Genomic DNA, 22,209 nt, shown 5'->3' on the forward strand with positions numbered 1-22,209 from the left:
AGGTCAGTTTTCCATAGTGCATATATTCTTTTGAATCAAAGAACCATAAAAGTGCCAGAGAAAGCTAGAAACAGAGGAGTGTAAAGGTCATGTCCAATATATTTAGCAGTGAGTTAAGGACTGAGGGCATTGGTTGGCTAAAACCTAGACTTTCAAAAATAATATACCAGTATGCTGCTTGATGATTAACAGCACTCAAACTATGTATTTGTAGTTTTACTGTTGATGATCGAATGCCCTGCTATAAAAAAGGTTTTGCCTATGTTACTGACATGGCATTAGGGTGCCACCCTTTTTCTCGGTTGCGCAGGCTGAAAGCGTTAGTCATCCTGGACACCATCATCGTACAGATCATCCATTAGCCAGTTCTGTCACCTCTGCCTTTCAGATACAACTCAAGGTCAACCACTCAGTCCAATGTACGCCACCATCATCCCATCCCTGGAGGACCGGAACAGCCTCCAGTCTGTCACTCAGTTTTCTCCTTTGCTCGCCTGTGATCTCTTCTCCATACCAGAGTGACTTTAAGGAAAAGAAAATCATATCATGTTACTTCTCTGCTTAGAATCCTCCATTAAGCTCATTAGAACCCACAGTCCTTACCTAAAAGGCCCTCACCTGACACTTAGCTGCTTTGCTCACCCTTTGTCAGCCGCTTTGCCCCTTTCTTGCTATTCTTCAGATACCCCAAGCCTGTTACCCTGCTTCAGCCTTTCCTGCCTTCTTATTAGCTCTTAGTCAATAGAGACCACATCAGGGTTCAGATCTTTGTTTTTGTGTATTTTTTTAAGTTTATTTATTTTGAGACAGCAAGAAGGGGAGGGTAGAGAGAGAGGGAAAGAGAGTCTTAGGTAGGCTCTACACTGTCAGCACAGAGCCTGATGTGGGCCTTGAACTCATGAACCATGAGATCATGTCCTGAGCTCAAACCAAGAGTTAGAACTTAACTGACTGAGCCACCCAGATGCCTCAGGGTTCAGGTCTCTGACTGCAGTTTGCCCCCCATGCTTGAGTACATCTCAGTGTGTGTGTGTGTGTGTGTGTGTGTGTGTGTGTGTGTGTGTGTGTGTGTTTGCTAGTTTATTATGGTTCCCAAACAAAGACCTTGTCTGTCTTGATCACCATTCTATCTCCAGGGTCTAGAATAAAGCCACACACTGTAGATGATCAGTAACCCTTTGTTGAATGATTCATTGACTCATATAACCAATTCAAAATTGAGTGGTTTTGCAAGGTTAACCATTTGCTTATAGAAAATAAGTCTTGTTATATCTAAACTATTTGCTTCAGTACTATTTTATGTTCTCTTCATTGAATATATACTCTTTGCTAATTTTAGCATCTTATCTAAACTGATCAGTTTAATAGTTGATCTTTTAAAGATGTCCCCATGTTTCTAATTAGTGATGTAGCCAGTGTTTTCAGATCCACAACAGCCAGAGTTTTCATGTTAGATTTTGATTTTGCATAGTTTCCATTATTTCTGTAATTCTTTTAAATTCCTTTAGGATATCTACTTTAATGCTCTTAAAAAGTAAGAGTTCCTTTTAGAAAGTAGTAAAAGAATATGTTGAACAGATAATTAAGTTTAAACATGAACAGAACCCAAAGGTCTGAAGAATTAAGTCTTCTAAAGACACCATGTAGTATCTTGTCGGCTATTCAAGCCCCTGATCAGTTCAGCTTCCTGGTTGATTAAGATATCATATTTATAAAATATATTATGTTTGAGGCTAATACCAATATTGGTAGTACCCAATTCTTAAGATAAAAACAAATTCTTCAGGAAAGAGGTGTTGTTTTGTTTTTGCTTTTAATCACAAAGTAGACAGATGAAGAGGACTGCATATTTTAAAGGTTTTTAAAAGTAATCTCTATATCCAACGTGGGATTTGAACTCAAGACCTGGAGATCAAGTGTCACATGCTTTTCCAACTAAGCCAGCCAGGCACCCCCATATTTTAAAGTTGTGGGGTTTGTGATTGCCTGTGTTTCTAACCTAATGTGACTAAATCAGACTGCAGGCTACTGGCATCTCTTGCCGGAAGCTGTCCGCATGGACTCTGATCAGCTTGACGGGGACGCTCTTCCTTACAACACGGCCCTTGGTGCCCAACAGCACATGGTGCTTTGTTTCACCTTATATTGTATATGTCTAATTGTGAGACATTTAATTGTCACTCCAAAAAGATTATTAGCTCCTAGTAATAGAGACCACATTAGGGTCCAGGTCTTTGACTGCAGTCCCTCCTCTCCCCCCACGGTACTTGAGTGCATCCTAACGTTTTATCGAAGGTACTCGGGAAACACCTATCGAAATGGAATAGCATAGTCCTCCATAAATCCAGAATGGTAGGGGATTTCTGCAGTAATTCCGAGGATATTATTAAAACTGCATGTAATTATTAAAAAGCAAAACTCACATAATATTTGGCAAAACCATGTGCTTCCTGAGTTCTTGTTAACCTGACTGCACATTCTAAAGCGGGTTGGGGGGAATCTCCTTTTTACTTTATGACTTAATACAGTTTTTCTCTTAATATGGCTTTTCTCTAGCAAAAGATAAACACGGGGCTTATTTATGACATTATTTATGGCTTTGTAACAGGTTATCTTTTTTCTGCCTGCATTCACTATTCATTATGAACTTTGTCTTTTGAAGATAAAAAGTCTGTTAAAATGACCACAGGATATATAGGGTAAAGACAGGTAATTTCTTGGCTTATGAGAAACCACAGAGAGGGGGCAGAATGGGATCACTTTAAAATCTAACAGGTTTTATGAATCAATGAAGAATGCTGCCTAGGACAGAGGAAGAGTTTAGGGAGAAAATGCAAAGAGAATTTTCTTTAGATTTAAATGAGGTTCTGTGGCTTTTTTGTAAGTTTCGGTTTCGCTCACCAAATATTGAAGGTTTCTCTGTCGGGCTTCAAAGATAGTATCTCCAAGATTCCAGAGCTTTTCCTGTTAGTACAGAAATGCCTGTCACTGACCGAGAAAGAGCGGCCAGGTGAAGGCTGTGTAGGTAGGTAGAGAGGCAGATGGTTAGGAAGAAAGAAGAGAGGAGAGAGGTAGGGACAAAGAAATATGATCTGCTTATCCAGAAGTGGAAAATTTCAATCCCTACAAGCCAGGATGCCTGGGTTCAAATCCTCATCCCACAATTGCCAACCTGTTTGTCTTGGGCAATTTTCTTTATTTCTTGCGCCTTGGTATCTTCATCTGTAAAATGTGGATAATACTAGTCTATAACCTCAAAATGTATTTATGAGGACTATATGTGGTAGTATATGTGAAACACATATACTAGTAGAACAGTGCCTCGTATGTGGCAAGGGCTATAGAGAGGGGTTGGCTACGGTTATTTTATTACAGACGGAGGTGATGAATTTGAGTGAAGGCTGGGCAGGAAATGCATCAGCCTCCACCTCGTACCTCTTGATTGGCTGCCTCACCCGACGCCCTCTTGCCTGTAATAAACACAGGTGCTTCAAGGCTATGGGCTGTTCACTGACTGCCAGTTCAGGAAAGTAGAGAATGCTAGAGTGGCTGTGCTTTTGTGACAAATTTAAATTTAAAAGTAATAAGAGAAATGTCCCTTGCTTGAGTAAAGCTTGGGAGAGAAGGAACAAACTCCTATTCTCCTCCCCTCCTGTTTTTTCTTCTTAGCTCTTTCGAAGTCTAACATACTATATATTTTACTGACTTATGCATTAAATATTTTTTTTTACCCCATAAGACTAGAGGGCTTATGAGGGCAGAGTTTTGTCTGTTTTGTTAGCTGTTAAAGCCTTAGTACCTAGAACACTTAGAAGGTACTTGATAAATATTGGTAGAGTGAATGAAGTACACACGTTAGTTACTATTAGAATTTTATTCTTTAAAGCACTTCTACTGAGCGGATAGCATTTTAAATTTAAACCCTTTTCTATTGTCCAGATAAGTTTAACTCTTTATCCCAAGTATGGCATTGTGTATTATTTAATTCTTCCTCTTGATATCGTAACAGACTATTTGCCAAATTAACCAAAAGGGAATACTATGATGCTTTAAAAAACTTTTTTTTTGGTTTATTTTCGAGAGAGAGAGAGAGAGAGACAGAACATGCGTGCACACAAGCAGGGGAGGGGCAGAGAAAGAGGGAGACACAAAATCTGAAGCAGACTCCGGGCTCTGAGCTATCAGCACAGACCCTGACGCGGGGCTCAGACTCACAAGCTGTGAGATCTTGACCTGAGCTAAAGTCGGACGCTCAACCGAGCCACCCAGGTGCCCCTATGATGCTTTTGATCATACGCGTTTGTGGGAACCGCTCTATAAAAGTGATTTGGTCTCCAGTGGTGGTAGGAGAGGGCAGGCCAAGGGATTTTAACAATGCATAACTGAGGCCAAATCCTTGTAGATGTTGTGTGCATATGTGGAACTAAGCTGTCCTGAAGGAATTAATCCTTGCTGTAATATTGCCTTATTTATAGTGAGTTCTGTGTGTCACATGCATTCTTTGGAAGGGCTCACATATATAAACATGCATTCCCTAATCTCTCTGAGCTCACTCTTCAATGCTGGTCAGTTAGCTTTGTGGTCAGCTGTGGTGGCTGACCCCACCATTGCACTTACATGGCTTCCGTGCCAGTGGTTGACACCTTTTCAGATGGAGGCTGGTACTTTAATGCGTGCATGTATGTGTGAACAACTTCCTCTCTTTATGCTTTAGCCATGCATTGATACAGAAAGCAATTCCAGCACAGATTTCGAAATTCTAAATAGTGTAACTCCAAATAGTGTAAAATCTACTTCTGGAAAACTATAGACTATGATATACAAAGCAGATATGCATTCATTTGATCTTTGTATCAGCTTTCTCTTAGCTTTTAGATAAATTAAAATTAAAAAAATAGTGTGCTCTAGTAGCATGTAAAGCTGACCGTAATAGATATTCCCTATATTTAAAGTAGCCCCACATAATCGTTTCCTGGCTTCATATCATGTCTTCACCTGTGCCCTACTTATTCTCTCGGACCTGTCTGAGTCTCATTTCTTGTTCCTTTGTCCAAATTACCTTAGAGCTTGCCTGGTCACAAGCTCCTGTTTTGCATGTGTATTTTTTTCCTATTCTCTACAGTTTTGGACCTCAGATCTCCTGCTGTCACTCTGAAAACAAAGGGACTTTGTTGAGACAAGATCACTCCTCCAGGGACAACTCTTAGCTTGTTGCAAGCCAGATATATCAGAAGTTAACACAGTGAATGTAGCACAACATGTCTACCATAATGGCACTGACTTACAGTTTTATGCATTTGCCTCCACGGAGAACTCTGGGAGTAGCAGTCAGCGTCAATGGCCGTCGGAGAAGGGTGTGACTTTTACTTTTTCTGTGTACTTTCCTATATTGTTTGAATGTGTTGTAAGTAGTGTGCATTGTTTTTACAAAAATCATAAGTATCTGTGTGCATATTTGCCTATATTTTTTAAAATTAACTTTCTTCAAAGTGAAAGCAAGAAAAAAATTGCTTACTTTGTTAAGAGCAGGCTGTAATTACTGCTTCAGGTGTTCAGTGGAAAGCTTGCCCTGTCCTTACCGCCTGACTTGTTAACGTGTATCTTTTTGAGATGGACTGTTTCCTGTCTTTGTGTTCTTTGTAATGTTTGGTATAAGAATACACACACACACACACACACACTGGCACGTGCACACACACTCACACCAAACCTCCAAACCAAAAATCTTGTGCTTAAAGTATACCACGCACCCAGCATTTAGAAAAATTCTTGTGTAAAATACTCAATCACTCCTATGAAAAGCAGATTTCCTGGGTCTTATTTGTAGTCAAGAGGAATTTAGTCCAAAATCAGTAGTTTTTTTGGAAGCAGTACCTTCGTGTTGTTGAGACATTGCCTCAATTTTCCTCCATTCAGAACCTATCAATTCTGGCCCTTTACTAACCTGCTGATATTTTCTAGTCTGTTGAGAGTTTTGGATTATTTTATTTAGGAGTAATAATGCTGCTTCAATATTTTTTAAACGTAGGTGAACAGATTTTAAAACTTTCCCATCACTCTGGTCTTTTTATTTCCCACCTTGGTGACATCAAATTACTAAGGTTTTATAGAATTTAATAAGGTTAACAATTGCAGAAAAACCACTAAGGGAAAACTGGAGACCACAATTTTGAGATTATAGATTCATTACTCTGTTTATATGCTGTGGCGCTGACTTTAATCCTTGTTCAGAAGACCTGGGTCCCAGATGTTCCCGCAGTTTCAGAACCCTCCCCACAGTCCTGCTCCCGCTCCCGCGATCTCTCCCAACCACGGGAACTGACAAACTCAACCTCCAGAGAGACCTCCTATGACGTTCGTCTCTTACCTGCTCCAACGGGGAGCCTGTGTACTCTGCGTAGGTGCTCCAGGTCCTCCTGACCCGTTGTTATGTACGAACTGTCTTCATTACCATGAATCATGTTTTACTACTTCCTTCTTATTCTATGGCCCACTTCTTACCAGTAAATCCATTTCCGAATTGGAAGTAAAGTAAAATCAAACGAGGGTTTAATTCATGCGTAATTTTTGCCAGTATCTAAGCACTTTCATGTATCCATCCATTAAACCCCACAACAACCTGGATGAAGTAACAATCACTTTTTCTGGTCTGCATCAAGCAGTATGAGATAACAGGCACCTCTTGTGTTCCAGGAAGGTGGATTTCAAAGATCATGTGTTTACTTTTAGTCAGTAGTGGTGTTTAAGTAAAGGGATCGGTTAAATTTCTTGTCTCTGTGAAAGGCAGGAGGTTTTGTCTTCATTGGCCTTCCCCGAATCCATTTGTGACAGTGGGTTTTTCATGAAGTTTTCAGGCTGCTATTGAGCATTCGGTATCTGGCAATTTTTACACCTCCCTTCTTTCTGTACCAGCCACTCGAAGCCCATTCCAGGTGCCCTTAGCAAATGACTCCCAGGGCATTTAAGTGGCCAAAGCTCATTGACCAATGAGGAGACGTGTGCCACGTAGAACAGAGTTGCGCAGTTTCCCCCATCAGGAGCAGCGGCTGCTTAAGCAAAGCTTTTGTTACTGTTAGCCTGTCGCATCCAGATTTCAAGACTGGAAAGGTAGGGGACACCTTATTTGTTTTAATTGGAAGAGAGGACGAGATAGTTGTGTTTGGTTCAAGTAGTTTAGATCAGGTCAAATAAACAAATGCTCCGTTTTTTGATTGAAGGCAAAAAAAAATATTAGAACTTGGTAGTAGTTTCAAATGCAGTTTGCCTTACCAGCAGCAAACCCCAAATTCTTATTATAAACATTTTTAAAATTAGTTCTTCCAGTAGAGCTTTCCCTTTGCACACTCGAAAAAGCTAGGTCTTCACAAAGTGATATTTTCATAGATTGCTGCTATTTAAACCATGGGATTAAAAAAAATAGGAATTTATCAATAGTGTCCACTTTTGTTTTCCAAAGTCATTTTAGTAAGCCTTTAGAGGAGAGATTTGTGATTTTAAGGTATGTGATAATGAAAATTAAGAAAAATAAGTGGAATTAGCATTATGATAATTGCTACATAAATTTAGTGGTAATGAACATTTCCTCACTGGAAAAAGGTCTGGTACAAGAAACTTCTCTTGTAGCACCATTGTTTCAAACCAATAGTAAAGGTTACAAAATGGACTTGCTTAAGTGGACGTTGTGTGCTTTAAAAAACCAGAAATAAGTTTCACTTTCGTTGTAAAGAAAGTTTGGTTATATTTTATATGCTGTATGAGATTTGTTCTAATATGAACTCAAAGAAACCAGAGAAATCCAATCCTTATTTGCTGCTTTCCACTGGAAATGGAGCAACTTGAATAGCATTTGAAGCTAATTCTCAAAAGAAAAACTTTCTTTCTGAATAAAATGTGATGAATCAGTTATAACAAAATGTATTAGAAACGTACGTTATTTTACCCACTCATTCCTCTTCATCTAATGTTTAGTATCAGAAGCAAACTTTGGGTTCAAAGAAAAGTATAACTGATTTCCCATGATTGCTTTTTCCCAGAGATGGTTAATATGGGTTTGTATTTTATATAGACATTCATAATATATTTGTTTAAAATTTTAACATATGAGAAGTGGCACTTTTTGGTAAAAAAATTTTTAAGTATGAAAACTCTTTGTAAAGAGAATTTTTTTAGTGTACAAATGACTAAGTATAAATGCCCAATAATTTAAGCGATCTCAGATTCCCCCCCTTTTAAAAGCTTTTACATCTTTATTTACAAGATTTGCATCCTGAAACTTTCTATTGCTATTAGATTTGTTCAAAATGCCATTTTATGAGACGTCTACTCTCATGATCTCCCTCATATTTATTCCCTTACTCTGGTTGACTCTTTAGGACTGGTCAATGTGACGTGGGTTGACCTACAGTCACAGAGTTAACTATTCACAGCAGAGAATACTTGCTAGCCGTCTTCTCCAGTCCAAGTAAATGCTGTTTCTCAGTCCCAAGTTGAGGTTCCAAGGTTTAGACTAACTTCACAGATCAGAGGTCAGCCACGAATTGCTGCAATTTGTAGTTCAGTTCTGCCGATATGACAGAATTTTGTAGCTATGATGATTGCTTTTTTCCACTTCTGCACACAGGCCAGACTGGGCACTTAACAGTGTAATTTGTACAAGTCAGCCCATGGGACCCAAGTTTAATGAGTAACTAGCTGGTGCCTTAGATTTCACTGGTGCAAGGTGCATATTCTAAGAAGGGTCAAATGTCAGTGCACAATGACGGAGGGGGGCGGGGAGTGATGTCTCAATAACCACCACCCATGAATCATCTATAAAGAATTAGTAATTTGTGTTTATTTTAAAAATCATTTTCACGGTGTGAATGTTTGTGTTCATTTCCTTCACTGCAAAAGGAGTAGGTAATTTTTTTTAATGTTAGCAAGAAAGAACGGTCAGATTAGAGATTGTTCACTGAGAAAGTGAAATTGCAGGCTGTTGATTGATTCCTTTCATGGAGTCTCTGGTTTCTCAAAATGCTTCCAACGTGTTATGCTTTCAAAAAGCATAACAGCCTTTCAAGAATCTAGGGAGCAAATTGGATAACCAGGCTTTCTGAGCCCATGATATTTATGAGTCTCTCGCATTTTCTACTCTTCATCCAAAAAGCTACACTTCTGTCCTTATTTCTAACCCAGGTTGAAAATATTTTTTACTGTTTAAAGTTGAGTATTGGAATATTGGAATATTCTTGAAAAAAATTCTTGGACAATTGGCTTTCACAAATCACGGGTTTGCCAGTCACAGTTTTGACTCATAAATGACTTTGAAGCTGCAATATGAATATGTATAATGTCATTTTTGTTACAGCACAAACTTTAGTTTTCTACTCTTCCAGACTAGGATGCTGTTGGAAGCAATTGGATTCTTCCATGGAGCAGAATAATTAAGAATGTAGATTCTGATCTGAGACCTCTTGGGTTTGAACTCCAGATTCAGCACTTACAACTAAGGGATCTTCGCCGGTGGGCAGTCGGCCCGGGTCTTAGTTTCTCATCTCCAGGATGAGTGTAACCAGAGAATTTGCTTCATGGGGTTGCAGTAATGATGAAATAAGACAGTGTACACGAAATGCTGAGCACAGTACCTGGTGCATAATAAGCACTTAATGAATGTGAGCTGTTAGCCTCACATACCCCCTACGTCATCCAACTTTGGTTTAGACTTGATTTTGCGCTGTTCATTTCATGAGCGACGTAAGCTATTACGTAGTTGGATAAGGTGATCCAGGAAGATTGTAGGATGCGTTCCTTTTGAATATCTTGGGAAAATGTATTCTAAAATTCCTCAGTTTCAAGTCTAGACTCTTTTAGATGCTTTCTTTTCTCCCCTAGCTGGTTTGCTATCATGTGGCAAAAGCTATAAAACAAATAAATCCAAATCAGCTGCTTTCCTTTGAGAATTGTTTTTATTCTGCCCTATGGTGAAACATATTTGAGTAAAAAAACACAAATCCATAAATGATACCACCCCAGTGGGCTAAATTCTATCCCTGACAATGCATATTGTACATAGTAGAATCCATGCGTACCTGAAATGCCAGAAATTACAATCTTAAAAAATAATTTTTTTCATTCCATTTCTTCATTTTATTCCTATAGAACATAGAAGTAGCATTTGAATAAAAGCATGGTTTTTACTACCAGTGACAAGATATAAATTATGTGCTTAGCATTACAAGGGTAGTAACATCTCACACACTAACTAAACAGTTACACACCTACTGTGTGCTAGGATTAGTTGTGAGGCATTGGGATTCTAGTGGCAGATTCTGCCCTGGCAAAGTTTACAGCTGACAGGGAAGACCATTATTAACCAGTTGTTTTAGGGTAAAAGCATATAAATTTGCTACCATTCTATCATTTTTGTCCTTCAAAATGGCAGCCTCCTGTAGTTCAGTTTAGTGTAATGAGGAGTACAGTGAGGATTGTATGAGGTTGTGGGAACATATCTGTGGGGGACCTAAAGATGGCTTTTGAGCAGTGACATTTAAGGATGAGAACAAGCTGGCTGGGAGGGGGACTGGCCAGGGCTTGAGGCATCAGGAACAACCTGTGTCAGGAGGAAAACGGCACAGGATGAGGTTGAAAGAGGAGCCAAAGTCTCCTTTATAAGCCTTCCTAAGGATACGGACTTTATTCTACGGACATATCCTAAGAAGGAATAGAGATTTAAGCAGGAGGGTGACAAGACATGCTCAAATTGTGTTTTGTTTTATTTTATTTTCATTTTTTTGAAGTTTATTTACTTAAGTAATCTCTACATCCAACATGAGGCTTGACCTCATGACCCCATGATCAAGTCACATGCTCTTCCAACTGAGCCAGCCAGGTGCCCCTGTTGGTTTTTTGTTTTGTTTTTGTGTTTGCTTTTTTTAAAGATCACTTTGCCCGCCATGAGAACTGGGTTGATTGCAGCGGGCAAGAGTGGATAATGGATGGATGATGCAACCATCCAGGCAGGGACTGATGGTTGGTAGTTTAAAGATGCTTTCAAATGTAGTATCTTATTTTACCTTATAACAGTTCTCACGTGAGGTATTTGTACCAGCTTCAGTACACAGGCGAGGATGCTGAGGCCCAGAAAGTTAAGTGGCATGCCCGTGGTTAGACTCTGCCGGTGGCGGAGGAAGGATTCTGTCGTCTGAACTCTTACGTGACTCTTGCCTTCATGGTCTCCTGGAAGCTTCAGGACCATGCACCAGCAGCCCTGAGCCTGGGCAACTGGCTTGTCGTCAGAAAGGATGAGAAAGCTGTTTTTAGTCTAGGTTTGTAATGGGATTGAGAAGCAGGACATGACAAGGAACTTGATATTAGACTGGGGTGTCTTTTTGGAAAACGTACATTTATCAATTTCATGTATTTGTCATTCCAAAAATGGATTCGGAAAAGCTTTCGAAACTACATAAGGTATGACAAGATAAAAGAAAGGGTGAGAATCGGTGTGAACAGAGACGGTGCCACAAGTATCAGGAATGCAACCGTTTGCCCCCAGCCCGCCATTGTGGAAGAGGGAGCAGCAACTCCAAGGTTCACATGCCCCCCACCCCACCCAGAAGAAACCAAACCAAGTGTTCTGCTCAGAAGAGCTTTTCTTTCTGGAATCTAGGAAGATTTCCCCATTAGGTTTTTATTAAAACTCCATGGTATAGACAGCCGCATCCATAGCTGTTTCATAGAATGAGGAGTGGGTGAGGAGGTTGAAGTGAATTAATTAACCCAGTCAATGTCTGGAAACCATTTATTTTCTCTCGGAACTGCCCCACGAATCTTATTAATATATATAGTTATGTGACCTTCAGTAGGACAGTTCCCTCCACACTAAAATTCAAGAACTGGGGATGTCTGGGTGGCTCATTCGGTTAAGTGTCTGACTTCAGCTCAGATCATGATCTCACAGTTCAGGAGTTTGAACCGTGCATCCGGCTCTCCCCTGTCAGCATGGAGCCTGCTTTGGGAATAAAGTTGCCGTCCATAGTGACTCTTATCAGTTGGTAGTGAATGGCTAAAGTTCTTGTTTCAGTGGTTTTTGGGGCCCTGTCTGGGTTCAGCAGGAAGGAGAGTAATGACCCATCGTGATGTGCAGCATAAGCCCCCAGCTGGGGAGAGGCAGCCCATCAGCTAGAAATTGCCATCTCTGTAAAGGGCACCAACCTCTTCTTTTTAAGAGCCTGTAAGCTTAAAATATAGGCTACCTCTGTATTTCTTCATAAACATTGTATTGTTCATCTTGAATTCATGGATGCTCCAATGAAGGCAGAGGGAAACATAACAAAAAATGGCAGAAGTTGGACAGTTTCTTATTACTGTTCCCTATTTCTTGAAGAATAGGAGGAAGAATAAATGGTTGTGTTTCTTGGTTTGTAGAGAACATGATAGAGTAATGGTAGGTCTCTTTTTTTTTTTTTTTTTTTTTTTAAGAAAATGGCCTCACATTTTTAACACACTTATGAAAATGACATTGAAATAGAAAACATTTCTAGCAGTTTTTTTTTTATCCCCCCCCAGGATTTGTCTCAAAGGGCATGCCAAAAATTGAACTGAAAAATCTCAAGCAAGCTGCCTGAATTTCCCTGTATATTCTTGTTCTACATCCTATAAAAGGACCAGACAAACCAAATTAGCGGGGTTTTGGTGAGTACATTCCCAGTGTCCTTTTCTTCTTCACTTAAATAAAACCTTAAATTTCCATTCCTATCCACCAAGATATCTGCTGCTTAGTCAATATGTGCCTGCTGTGTCTTTGTTAGAGCAACCTTGGTGGATTATAGAACATGGTAAGTCATTTTAAACCCACACTATAAATCCTTATTTCTTTGCTCCATTTACATCTTTGTGACGCAAGAGGAAAAATTACTACTGCTGTCTATATACATGAGCATCTTTGCCATCAAGGGATCAGGAATAATTATGTATTGTTTATAAATTGCCTGTTATACTACCCAAAGAAAGAGGTGAAGCGTATTTCTATCAGAGTCTTTTAAAAGTGTTGGACACAAGGAATGGTCGTTTGCACGAGCTAGAAAAGACACTTGTGTGTGTTCTTGAACAATCCTCATGCTGTCTCTAATTTCTGTTTATTCACCTTTGTAGAAGGTAAAAATGGGTGTCAGACTCTCCAAAATCTTGGCAGTGCGGTGAATTAGGACCCATGTAAATGCACTCTGACAAGGACATAATCCTCTACAGATAGACAGCATTACTATTACGTGGGTGACAGTCCTCTGTATGCTGTAGCAGGGACAGGGGGCATGAAAGACAGAGGCAGAGCCTTGAGCGAACAGCCCTCCCTAGCCACAGCCACACCCTCACAAATCTCCAATCTTTGTATGTCAGGAAGGAGCTGCTGGTGACACTGATGTCCCCAGCAACAGCACCCAACCCCTTACTGACCCTCTCCCATCCACCCCCACCCCCACCCACCCCTGCCCAGCCAAGTCCTTTGTTTCCATGTCCTCCAGGCTGGGTTCTGGAGTTAGTCTATGGAATTCAAGGACTGAGAGAGCTAGAGCTAAGTTTTTTTTACATAATTTTTTTAGAAAAGTGTATTCATTAAAGGAAACCTATGAAATTGCTTGTAATCTCACAATCCGTAGATAACCACAATTAACATGTTATATTTATTCCTTTTTTGTTTCTTTTAGATATTTCAGACATTTTCTAAATACTATTTAATAAGGTTCACATAGTTGAGAACATGAGAGAAATATTTTAGCTTACAACTATGCCATAATTTATTTAGCCATTTCTATGCTATTCTGCATTATGTTTGCTACATTCACATATAAATAGATACTATTATGTTCATTACATAATAAAAACCACTGTGGTTAACATACTTAACTATACGTTTTTTGTGTGTCTCTGATTATTTTCTTGAGGTAACTTTCTATAAATGGAAGCACGGGCTAATGAACATGAACTATTTTAAATGAATCCTGCAAAGCTCTAGATATCGTCAAACTGTCTTCCAGAAATGACTCAAATTCTATCGGCCCTCCCATCTCTCTTCACCCATTATTATGACAGTGTTCATCTCATGCACACATGTAAAGATTGAGGTCTGTTACTTTAAGGAGGTTTAAAATTACAAAGATTTCTACAGAAGCTCAGGAAATAAAAGCCTCTTCCCTCCTCTGAGAGGGAGCCCTGAGGGCCTCTGTCCTAGCAACATCCGGGTCCAGAGTAGAAGATAATGTTATCCACTGACCCTGACCCTGCACACCAAACCAACGTCAACCTCTTGGGTCCGTTGGTCCGTTGATGGGGGAATAGCATATCTGAGGCTTGCATTCATTGACTCGGTGCATCTCATCACCGCTGCCAGCCCCCCCCCCCCCCCCCCCCCCCCCCCCCCCCCCCCCGTCACCACTTTTGTTCATGTCTGTATGATGTGCTTCGGGAAAACAAAAGAAAGTCTTCGTTGTCTACAAGAAGCCTAATTCAGTCCATGTGTCCAGACAAACAACAGACTCAAAAATACTTAACCATGGACAGGTCATTTAACTTCTCAAGGCCTGTTTCTTCTTCTTTCTTTATTAAAAGAAATTTTTTTTAATGTTTATTTATTATTGAGAGAGAGCAAGTTAGTGAGAGCCCAAGCCCAATGGGGGGGGGCGGGCAGAGAGAGAGGGAGACACAGAATTTGAAGCAGGCTGCAGGCTCCAAGCTGTCTACACAGAGCACAAAGCGGGGCTCAAACCCACAAACTGTGAGATCATGACCTGAGCCAAAGTTGGATGCTTTATTTGATTGAGCCACCCAAGTGCCCCTGTTTCTTCTTTAAAGTGAGGGGCTCAGCTTCTCTGTATCTAACGACCATCAGAGGTGGTTTTTAGTAAAAATATGTGAGTGCACAAGGTAGTAGAACAACGATCAAGACCATTATGTAGAGAATCTAAGTTTACCTGTGAACAGCACGATGTGTTGTATCACTTCCATTATCTAACAATGAAAGCACATCTGTTCTTTATGAGGGAAAAGTTTCCTGCATTTTAAATACCAGGAAAAAAATTTCATCATTTTTTAGTGTAAAATAAAGGGAAACTACTTCTAGATGGCCTCCACGTTTTCTTTTAGCTCTAACGTGTATAACTCACGAGTAATGAGTAAAATACCAAAAGCTGAGGACCCCCAAAGCAAAGGAATTGTCCGTGGACCTCGCAGAGAGCTTTCCAGGATCATGACTAGAATTTTAAAGTGATGGATTCCACAAATGAGTTCTGTCTAATCTTGTCCTCACAGTAGCACTAATTGCCACCCCCACCCCCACACACGGAGAGTCTGCATTTGCAGTGTTCATGGACCTTTATCAGATTTCTCAAACTCTGGAACACACCAAGAAAGTTTCAGGAGTAACTAAGTTCACAAATATTTGGCTATCCTTCACCATTACCGGAAATGTTAAAATTGTGTGACACCGATACGGAGCTGCACTGAGCAATTTCGGGAGACTGAGCCAAAGCTTGGCGAAAACGTCTACCACTGGCCAGTTGATCTTGCTCTCTGAGGTGAACTGCCCCTTGCATATTAACATAGAGTAGATCCTTCACAAATACTGGTTGGATTCCTCTCTATTTAGATTTTGTGCCACTCTGAAATACTGGTTTGTTTTGCACATAAAAAAGTATTTTTACATATGTATTGAAACAAAATTCCAAAATCTAAAAGCATGAAAAGATTATCATAATACCTCAGACTAGCTCTAATCTTAACCTTGGGATAAGGACACTTTTTGACCTGGTTTCACACAGTTAAAAGTCTCTTTAGTTAAGAAACTAATATATTGGTTCTTTGTCTCTCTTTGCATTTTGAATTGTAAACATGCAGAAAAAGCTGTTTAACCTAGAACGTTATTTTTCTAATCATTTTCCCATTTTCTCTTAAAAATCTGCATTCCTACCTTCATTTTTTTCCTTCTCTCCCCTTTTTTTTAATGGTGGTAAGATATGCATAAAAACCATTTTTTCAGTGTGCAGTTCAGAGACATTAAATACATTCACCTTAATGTACAATATCACCATCATTCATCTCTCATCTGCCCAAACTGAAACTTTGTACCCCTTAAACAGTAACTCCCATGCCTCCCTCCCTGCCAGCTCTTTTCTACTTTCTGTCTCTATGGATTAACTCTATGGATTCTAGGTTAACTCATGTAAGTGGAACTATATAATATTTGTCCTTTTGGGTCTGGCTTATTTCACTTAGCATGATGTCTTTATGGTCCATCCATGTTGTAGCGTGTATCAGAATTTCCTTTTTAAGGCTCATAATACTCCGTTGTATACATAGTCCACATTTTGTTTATCCATTCATGCATCAGTGAACATTTGGGTTACCTCCACCTTTGGACTGTGTGAGTAATACTGCCTTGATCACAGGTGTACCTTTGTTTGAATCCCTTCTTTCAACTCTCTTGGGTATACGCGCAGTAGTGGAATTGGTGGATCTTATGCTAAGTCTGTTTAAGTTTCTGAGGAACCACCGCACTGCTTTCCACAGCAGCTGCATAATTTTACATTTCCACCAGTGATGTGCAAGGGTTCCAATTTCTCCACATTCTTGGAAACATTTATTTTCTCTGTGTGTGTGTGTGTGTGTGTGTGTGTGTGTGTGTGTGTGTGTGATAATAGCTATCCTCATGGGTGTGAAGTGGTATATCCTTTTGGTTTTAATTTGCATTTCCTTAATGATTACTGATATTGAGCATCTTTTCATATGCGTGTTGACTATTTTTATATCCTCTTTGGAGAAATGCCTCTGAATTCAGCCCTTTGCCCATTTTAAAATCGGTTAGTTTTGTTGTTGCTTTGAAGGAGTTCTTTGTATCCTCTGGGTATTGGTTCCTTAATATTTTGAGGGATTGTTTTCTCCCATTCCATTGGTTGGCTTTTCACTCTGCTAATGCATAAAAGTTTATCATTTTGATGTAGTCTAATTTATCTATTTTTTTCTTTTGTTGCCTGTGCTTTTGGTGTCACATGCAAGAAATTAATGCCAAATCAATGTCATGATTTTCTGTGTTTTATAGAAATACGTAACTATATTAGATATAGTTTTTTTTAAGGGTTTTATAGTTCTATCTTTTACATTTAGGTCTTTGATCTATTTTGAGTCCGTTTTTGTACATGGTGTGTGGGAAGGGCTGAGGTTCTTTTGAAAGAGGTACCTTGCAGTCCCATCAGGTCTCAGTAAAGATGTGTGTCAGCCCGTTAGCAAACGGCACACATACTCACACCTAGTGCTCACCCTCACTTACTTTTCTTCTTAGTGTAGGCTTAGGTGCTTTCCCAACAGACAGGTAAGAGAAAGCTGAAACAATTAGGGAACTAACAGCTCGGCCGGTTGGGCTCTCGTCACTGGGATCCAGCTGTGAGCTGGTGGCTGGGATCAGCGAGCATGTTGATGTAAACATGCTTGAAGAAATCCCCAACCAAAGAACAGCAGAGCTGGATAGCATCTTGGCTAAGAAAAAAAAGGATGTATGTATACGTATGGGGGTGTGTGTGTGTGTGTGTGTGTGTGTGTCACACATGGATATATTTGGCAGCAGAGGGAAAGAGAGAGGACACTGCACACTGAATGTGACTGAATTGTGAGCTACAGTAAATATTTTTGTACAAAAATAGATTTCTCTCCATGCTGCTTTAGAGAAACAAAACTAGATGAGCCACAGTTACACGGGCAAACTGTTCCCACAACCATTATCCTAGGTCTCTTTTATTCTGATGGAACCTGGGTGTGCTTACAGGAGAAAATGGGAAGGTCCGCTTGGCCTTCATGTGTAGACCCTTGTGCAGTCTAAGCTGTCTCACCTCTTGTCACCAGGACCGAAAGTCTGCACTCTGCTGACTGCTCTCTCACGGGCTTGGAGACAGGAACGCCACACTCATCTAGCTCACGGTGCAGATTCCTCCACATGAAGTCGATTCTTAGCATTAGAACACAGTATTAGCAGTTGGGTGTCCAGATCACAAATAAATTCATGATAATTCTACTAAGGATCTGGCTTCAGGACCACCCTCTCTTGGTTTTCATGGAGCCTGGTTTATGAGGGATGAACTGTTTGCTTGCTGTAGGGCTTCATTGTCTCTTTGCTATAAAAGGGGATTTGGAGAAAAAGGAAATAAGCTAATTAAATTTTCTGATGTAGGGTGGAATAAGATAAGCAAGGCTTTCTAAAACAGTTTGCAAGACTGGTGTACTGTATTTCCTTTGAAGCATTAAAGTCATTTCACACTTTATTAACTCAAAGAATATCCAGTATGTTTCTGTGAGACCGGGAATAAATGACCAGCTCAAATCAGGGGCATTTTTACCAGTGTGGTCATTTTTCAATTGATATATTTTTTCCAAGTGCACACGATGAAATTACGGAGTATGTGAGACGTGAACAGCAATTATGTCTACAAAAATGATCCCCAGGGTTTAATATACCTGGAAAATCATAAGCGTCCTCACACTTAAACGTTTTATTCTAGATGATCTAGGTTCAGTAAAACTCTGGATCTATGTTTTTTCTTCATTTCTGTTCTTAAATTTTAAGTCTGTATTTTAGGAGTTTCTTTAATATTGTTCTGCTTCTATGGAACTTTTATATAAATTTCCAACTAACCTTCACTGCCTAGTTAAATTATAGAGACTGGGAAAACTGGTTCTTCCCATCCCTCTCTTTCATTTCTTCCTTCTCTTAATAAATATCTTTCCTCAGAATAGAGCGACATTTTATCTTTTCAAATATCTACCAACTCTACCTCAAATCATAAATTTAGCATTTAAATAATTTATAATTGATGAACTCTTTTCCTTTCCCTAGTTTAAAACCCTGTATTACTATATTTTGTTCAAATGGTGAATACTCATTAAAAAGTGGGGTGTGTGTGTGTGTGTGTGTGTGTGTGTGTGTGTGTGTAACTTAAACAAGGACTAAACACACAGCTAAGCACCCAGTAGCATTATTCTATCCCTGTATGTTTCTCTGGGGTATTTATTAACTGCGGTGATTACACTGGAAAACCAGAGATATTAAATGAGAATTTAAGAATGAGAGAAAAAATAATTTTGAAGGTGAAAGAAGTATGACTGAGGAGGAATAGCAGGAGGAAGCCATTTCCCCACTAAAACTAGAGGCCCCTGTGCTGCCTCCACGCCTTTCCCCTCTGCAGTGAGAGGGGTCCCTGTGTGGCTCGCTCTCCTGGAAAGTAGAAAGGCAGATACATGAGTGACGTTACTGAACCAAGAACCTTGGATTTCACATACGAACGTTTGTGAACTTCTGTGGTACATGCAGTATCAGATTGATTTGTGGTCTGTTTTCCAATTCATCAAGACCCGCTACTGTATGGCAAAGAACTGCCCAGGACCAGAGGAGTGCCTGGGAGAGAAGGATCGTATCCCCGGCCAGTCTTCATGAGCTCAAGCACTTTAATAATCAGCCTCTCAAAATACCTGCACATAAAGGAGCGTTTGGAAACTGCCCTCATGGTCAGGCATGGTCTTGTGCCTGTTTCCTTGTGGCATAAAATCTCTTCCAAGTCCCCGAAACAATGTAGTAGGAGCTAAGCATATAGACTAAGGTAGAAAAAGAGTCATTGAAGGTCTATAGCTGCCCATCCCAGAAGTTTCTAATGGTGTTAACATTTACATCCAGGGCAGTCCGTCAGTGGTCGGTGTAGCTTTTCTCCTTGACACAACCGTTATCAAAGCTGTGTACTAGAAATGCCAGCCCCGGGATGCCTGGGTGGTTCAGTCGGTTAAGCGACCCACTCTTGATCTCAGCTCGGGTCATGATCTCACAGTTTGTGAGTTCAAGTCCCGCAGTGGGCTCTGTGCTGATGGCACGGAGCCTGCTTCGGATTCCATCTCTCCTCTCCCCAGCTTGTGCTCACTCTTCTCTCTCTCTTCCAAAGTAAATAAATAAACTAAACAAAAAAGTTTTTTTTAAATGTTAGCCCCTGTATGTGCCAAGGCTGGCTTGTCCATTCTTCATTGGGCTCTTTTTGGTCACATAGACAAACCACTGCACAGTACTTGGCTGTTTGTACACAGTTCTCGGTGTAGATAAAGCACAGACGTTAAATATAAATGGATAAAATGTCCAGAGCAATTTGCTGGTGATTATATATGATAATAAAATTCTCTTTGTAGCTCTGTCTTACCATGTTTCTCATAAAAGGCAATATTCATTCATTGGTTCTTTCATTCATTCATAGCTTTACTGAAACATTCCTTCATTCAGTGCTAGGTGCTGAGGATACCAAAATAAGGGTCCCGGCCTTTGGAAAGCCTTCAAGCCTTACAGCGAATGAAATAAACCATAATGTTTTGATGTTTCTAATATATTTCAAACAGTATAGAAAAAACTGGAAATAGCCTAAAATATCCAAAATCCCTTCATAATAAAGTGAAAGTGCATTTTACTTTTTCTGTTATTAAAGGACCTCTCTCAGATGGCTCCTCTTTCTCATAGTCTTTCAAAAACACTGGAAAACAAATGAATTTGATAAAACGTACTGCAGTATTCACAAATACCCACCCAGAATGACCTTTCTCACCAGTGAACCCACAGTTCTTCCTTGTTTTTCCAAGTTTGTATAATAAAGAATCTAATCTATTGGGCATTAGGGTTTGACTTTAGCCATACTTTTGCTAGAAGGACCTGTTCATTAAACTATCATTTTTGTTTTCCACTATATGCAAAATAAAATAATAATTTCAGGAGCACCTGGGTGGCTCATTTGGTTAAGCATCTGATTTTTGATTTCAGCTTAGGGCATGATCTCCCAGTTCATGAGTTCGAGCCCCGCGTCGGGTTCTACACTGACAGCCCAGAGCCTGCTTGGGATTCTCTCCTCTCTTTGCCCCTACCTCACTCTCTCTTTCTTTTTCAAAACAAACTTTAAAAAATAATAACAATAATAATAATTTCAAACATCACCAGAGGGAAAAATGAAGCTGGAAAGTCAAGTAAAGGGGGAATAACATTAAAATTTAATGAATAAAAAGAAAAACTGTTCTGATTAGTTTAAAGACCCATTGTGATGCATATTTTCTTTGTCTCCCACTAGAGAGTTTACTTGTTTTTAAATTTTTTCTCACAGAGACCCTATTACAGGCATATTGTCAAGGAACATTATTGTGGTATTTGACAATATTTTTAACTTCAAAACTACCCCACATTCAGTTTAAACACTGAGAAGATAGCAAGCCTGGCTTCTTCAGTGTTGAGAGCGTTCCTGGCCAGCTTCGCGTTCACTGTAAATAATGCCTTAAAATACAGGTCAGTGAAATACAAGGACATCAGTATTAAACAGGAGCTATTTTTTTCCGTGGGAGCAGATACTGTTTGGTAGTCACAATCAGAATGACTAATGTTAACCAAATAAATCGGAAGGTCACACCTAAAACTGAAGCTAATGTTTGACTATGTCACTCTGTTTCACAGGCTTTGTTTCAGGACAGGCCATGTGTTACTTCCCTTACAAAGAGACCCATGATAATTCCTGTATACTACCATTTGGCGTACCACCCAGGGGTAGTAAAAAAACACCCTGTAGAGCATGCTTTCTTTTATAATAGAACCTAGTGATAATAGACCATACTATTACTCTGTAACTCCTACTTGCAAACAGTTTGCAGTTAGGGGGAAAGAATAGCATTTCCATATCATTATAAAAACCGCATGAGCTTATATTTGGGAAAGTTCACTTTCTAAATCTGTTTTGAGAGAAATTCAAGAAACTAAACAGATAAAAAATATCCTTTATACACAAGTTTTAGAATGTTTTAAAAGGGATATATATATATATATATATGGAATGCTACTGTATTTGGACTCTCCGGGTTTGGTTTGGTTTTGAATAGAAGCAAACTGCTCTTGGGGTGTCTAGGCGGCTCAGTCAGTTAAGTGTTTGATCTCACAGTCCGTGGGTTCAAGCCCTGCTTTGGGCTCTGTGCTGACAGCTCAGAGCCTGGAGCCTGCTTCGGATTCTGTGTCTCCGTCTCTCTCTCTGCCCCTCCCCAACTCACACTCTCTCTCAAAAAGAAAAAGAAAACAGTAAAAAAAAAAAAATTAAAGTAAACAGACTACTGTTGAAGAGAAGTTAAACTAGAGATGATTACCCCAAAGATAATGCTTAAGATAAGCTTAAAAAAAAATATATATATATATATATA

The 22,209-nt window shown here is 39.6% G+C and overlaps 1 protein-coding gene across 10 annotated transcripts in view; it reads left to right on the forward strand.

Moving 5' to 3' along the window:
- RBM47 (RNA binding motif protein 47) overlaps positions 1 to 22,209 on the forward strand; it is a 145,431-nt gene that overhangs the window by 102,774 nt on the left and 20,448 nt on the right. For 8 of the 10 annotated variants that reach the window (XM_029946764.1, XM_029946844.1, XM_029946852.1 and 5 more), the window contains one exon: positions 12,544 to 12,669. The exons of 1 other annotated variant lie outside the window; for it this stretch is intronic. The gene's annotated coding sequence lies outside the window, so the exon portion shown is untranslated. Of the gene's footprint in view, positions 1 to 12,450; positions 12,670 to 22,209 lie in introns of those variants that run through there. One more of the 10 variants, XM_029946813.1, reaches the window with a different exon arrangement.

The sequence above is a fragment of the Suricata suricatta genome, chromosome 1 (assembly GCF_006229205.1).
Source record: "Suricata suricatta isolate VVHF042 chromosome 1, meerkat_22Aug2017_6uvM2_HiC, whole genome shotgun sequence".
NCBI lineage: Eukaryota > Metazoa > Chordata > Mammalia > Carnivora > Herpestidae > Suricata > Suricata suricatta.